Raw genomic sequence first — 5,000 nt, forward strand, 5'->3', positions numbered from 1 at the left:
CCAGCCTCCACAGGACAAGTCCGACTGGTTTATGATTTGCCACTGTCTCCACTGGTTCATGACTTGCCACTGCCTGGAACTGCCTCCACAGGCTAAGTCCGACTGGTTTATGACTTGCCACTGTCTCCACCAGCCTCCACAGGCTAAGTCCGACTGGTTTATGATTTGCCACTGTCTCCACTGGTTCATGACTTGCCACTGCCTGGCCCTGCCTCCACAGGCTGAGTCCGACTGGTTTATGATTTGCCACTGGTTCATGACTTGCCACTGCCTGGACCTGCCTCCACAGGCTGAGTCCGACTGGTTTATGATTTCCCACTGGTTCATGACTTGCCACTGCCTGGACCTGCCTCCACAGGCTGAGTCCGACTGGTTTATGATTTGCCACTGGTTCATGACTTGCCACTGCCTGGCCCTGCCTCCACAGGCTGAGTCCGACTGGTTTATGATTTGCCACTGGTTCATGACTTGCCACTGCCTGGACCTGCCTCCACAGGCTGAGTCCGACTGGTTTATGATTTGCCACTGGTTCATGACTTGCCACTGCCTGGACCTGCCTCCACAGGCTTAAGTCCGACTGGTTTATGACTTGCCACTGTCTCCACTGGTTCATGACTTGCCACTGCCTGGCCCTGCCTCCACAGGCTGAGTCCGACTGGTTTATGATTTCCCACTGGTTCATGACTTGCCACTGCCTGGACCTGCCTCCACAGGCTGAGTCCGACTGGTTTATGATTTCCCACTGGTTCATGACTTGCCACTGCCTGGACCTGCCTCCACAGGCTGAGTCCGACTGGTTATGATTTGCCACTGGTTCATGACTTGCCACTGCCTGGCCCTGCCTCCACAGGCTGAGTCCGACTGGTTTATGATTTGCCACTGGTTCATGACTTGCCACTGCCTGGACCTGCCTCCACAGGCTGAGTCCGACTGGTTTATGATTTGCCACTGGTTCATGACTTGCCACTGCCTGGCCCTGCCTCCACAGGCTGAGTCCGACTGGTTTATGATTTGCCACTGGTTCATGACTTGCCACTGTCTCCACCAGCCTCCACAGGCTAAGTCCGACTGGTTTATGATTTGCCACTGTCTCCACCAGCCTCCACTGGTTCATGACTTGCCACCGACTCGGCCAGCCTCCCCAGGCGAAGCGCGGGCGTTTGGTGACAATTCCAAGGCAGACCAAGGCAAACACGGCCCCTTGCGCGGCGGGGAGCCGTGCCCGGCCTCGGCGGGGCGTCGGGCCGCCGTTTGGAGCGCCGGCCGAAAACCCGAAAAAAGGGCGAAAATCGGAAAGAATTCGCGCCCGATCGGGCCGAGCGGCCGGCGGGGCGGCAGCCCGGGTCGGTCTCCGCAGACCTGGAGGCTCGAGGGGACCTTTCCGACCAAAGTCCATTTCTCGATTTTCCACCTCCTACCAATCTGCAGGTACCCCGCCAACCCCTCGGGACGCCAAACGCAAATGGCAAATCGGCGGGAGGGCGCCCGGTAGTCCATCCGAGGAAGGCGCTCCAAGTCCCCGCAGATCGGCTTTTTCAAAACCTCATCGGCACTACCGAGGGCAAGTGGTTAACCAGCTGTCCGAGACACTCGACCACAAATGCAAGTGGCAGCTCGGCGGGACCAATCCGCTCCCTTTAGCGGGAACACCCCCACTGTGTCCCCGGTACCACGGCTGGACACGACCTCATACACTTCCGAGGGCAAGTGATTAACTAACGGTAGGGTGCACTTTTCATATATGCACGTGCCCCATCGGCGGGACCAATCCACTCCTCCGTTCCGCTCTCCTGCAACCTTGGCCCCGGTAAAGCGGCGGCACAGGACCTCATAGACCTCCTGGAAGTCGCCAGAGGCTAAGTCCGACTGGTTTATGACTTGCCACTGCCTGGCCCTGCCTCCACAGGCTAAGTCCGACTGGTTTATGATTTGCCACTGGTTCATGACTTGCCACTGCCTGGCCCTGCCTCCACAGGCTGAGTCCGACTGGTTTATGACTTGCCACTGCCTGGACCTGCCTCCACAGGCTAAGTCCGACTGGTTTATGACTTGCCGCTGCCTGGACCAGCCTCCACAGGCTAAGTCCGACTGGTTTATGACTTGCCACAGTCTCCGCCAGACTCCACTGGTTCATGACTTGCCACCGCCTCGACCAGCCTCCCCAGGCTAAGTCCGAGCGTTGCGGTGGCCATGCCAGTGCCGACGAGGTCTGATCCGGTCCCTCGCGCTCCGGGGAGCCGTGCCCGGCCTCGGCGGGGCGTCGGGCCGCCGTTTGGAGCGCCGGCCGAAAACCCGAAAAAAGGGCGAAAATCGGAAGAAATTCGCGCCCGATCGGGCCGAGCGGCCGGCGGGGCGGCAGCCCGGGTCGGTCTCCGCAGACCTGGAGGCTCGAGGGGACCTTTCCGACCAAAGTCCATTTCTCGATTTTCCACCTCCTACCAATCTGCAGGTACCCCGCCAACCCCTCGTGACGCCAAACGCAAGTGGCAGACCAGCGGGACGGACCACCGGTAGTCATGCCGGGAATGAGGTCTCGGCGTCGGCATAAGGTGGGTGGATCGGACCCCATCCGGCCTACGGTTCTTTTTCAAAACGGCGCCCCCGGCCCCCGCCGGCGGCGGCCTTGGCGGCCGGGTGGGCGCCCCTCCTCGAATCGCCACCCTGCCCCGGGGTGAGCCGCTTCGCCGCCGCCCGGCGCCGTCAACAACCTTGTCCTGGTTTATGACTTGTCACCGCCGCTGGTTTATGACTTGTCACCGCCGCTGGTTTATGACTTGTCACCGCCGCTGGTTTATGACTTGTCAGCACCGGCGGACGGCCTCTCGCCGCCCTTTGGACGCCCCGGCGGCGGACCGTGACCCCCCACGGCTGGCCCGCGCGGGGCCCGCCACCCGCCCAAGGGGCGCCCCCTGCCGTTCGCCCACCTAACGCACGGCTGGAACAGCACCAAGCCCCGCAGCCGGCCAACGGCGGCACACACTGACCGCAGCCCACCGGAGGCACGTCGGGCCGTGGCCGTACCCCGCCCGACAGCGCCCCCTGCGGGCCACGGACCAGGCGGACGTTGGGACGAGACGATCCCCGGCCGAGGCGCTCTCTGAGCCCGCCAGGGACCGGTGCACCGCCGGCGGACGCTGCACCCGGTACACGAGCGCCCTCTGCCCGCCGGGGACCGGTGCACCGCCGGGGGAGTCTGCACCGGGCCCAGGAGCTCCCTCTGCCCGCCAGGAACCGGGGGGACCGCCGGCGGAGGCTGCACCGGGCCCAGCAGGTCACTCTGCCCGCCAGGGACCGGGGGGACCGCCGGCGGAGGCTGAGCCCGGCCCAGGAGCTCCCTCTGCCCGCCAGGAACCGGGGGGACCGCCGGCGGAGGCTGAACCCGGCCCAGGAGGTCACTCTGCCCGCCAGGGACCGGGGGGACCGCCGGCGGAGGCTGCACCGGGCCCACGAGCTCCCTCTGCCCGCCAGGGACCGGGGGGACCGCCGCCGGAGGCTGCACCCGGCCCAGGAGCTCCCTCTGCCCGCCAGGGACCGGGGGGACCGCCGGCGGAGGCTGCACCCGGCCCAGGAGGTCCCTCTGCCCGCCAGGGACCGGGCGGACCGCCGGCGGAGGCTGCACCGGGCCCAGGAGCTCCCTCTGCCCGCCAGGGGCCGGGGGGACCGCCGCCGGAGGCTGCACCGGGCCCAGGAGCTCCCTCTGCCCGCCAGGGGCCGGGGGGACCGCCGCCGGAGGCTGCACCCGGCCCAGGAGCTCCCTCTGCCCGCCAGGGACCGGGGGGACCGCCGGCGGAGGCTGCACCGGGCCCAGGAGCTCCCTCTGCCCGCCAGTGACCGGGGGGACCGCCGCCGGAGGCTGCACCCGGCCCAGTAGCTCCCTCTGCCCGCCAGGGACCGGGGGGTCCTCCGGCGGAGGCTGCACCCGGCCCAGGAGGTCCCTCTGCCCGCCAGGGACCGGGGGGACCGCCGGCGGAGGCGGCACCGGGCCCAGGAGCTCCCTCTGCCCGCCAGGGACCGGGGGGACCGCCGCCGGAGGCTGCACCCGGCCCAGGAGCTCCCTCTGCCCGCCAGGGACCGGGGGGTCCGCCGGCGGAGGCTGCACCCGGCCCAGGAGGTCCCTCTGCCCGCCAGGGACAGGGTGTAACGCCGGCGGAGGCTGCCTCCGGCCCAGGAGGTCCGTCTGCCCGCCAGGGACCGGGGGGACCGCCGAGGAGTCTCTGCCCGTCCCAGATACTCCCTATCCCTACCCCTAACCGTATCCCTAACCCTATCGCCTAACCCTAACCCTATCCCTAACCCTAACCCTAACCCTATCCCTAACTCTAACCCCATCGCCTAACCCTAACCCTATCCCTAACCCTATCCCTAACCCTAACCCTATCCCTAACCCTAACCCTATCCCTAACCCTAACCCTATCCCTAACGCTAACCCTAACCCTATCCCTAACCCTAACCCTAACCCTAACCCTATCCCTAACCCTAACCCTAACCCTATCCCTAACCCTATCGCCTAACCCTAACCCTATCCCTAACCCTATCGCCTAACCCTAACCCTAACCCTAACCCTATCCCTAACCCTAACCCTATCCCCTAACCCTAAACCTATCCCTAACCCTAACCCTAACCCTAGCTCTAACCCCATCGCCTAACCCTAACCCTATCCCTAACCCTAACCCTATCCCTAACCCTAACCCTAACCCTAACCCTAACCCTATCGCCTAACCCTATCCCTAACCCTAACCCTATCCCTAACCCTAACCCTAACCCTATCCCTAACCCTAACCCTATCCCTAACCCTAACCCTATCGCCTAACCCTAACCCTATCCCTAACCCTAACCCTATCGCCTAACCCTAACCCTATCCCTAACCCTAACCCTATCGCCTAACCCTAACCCTATCCCTAACCCTAACCCTATCCCTAACCCTAACCCTAACCCTATCCCTAACCCTAACCCTAACCCTATCCCTAACCCTAACCCTAACCCTATCCCTAACCCTATCG

This window comes from Scyliorhinus torazame, unplaced genomic scaffold, assembly GCF_047496885.1.
Source record: "Scyliorhinus torazame isolate Kashiwa2021f unplaced genomic scaffold, sScyTor2.1 scaffold_1461, whole genome shotgun sequence".
NCBI lineage: Eukaryota > Metazoa > Chordata > Chondrichthyes > Carcharhiniformes > Scyliorhinidae > Scyliorhinus > Scyliorhinus torazame.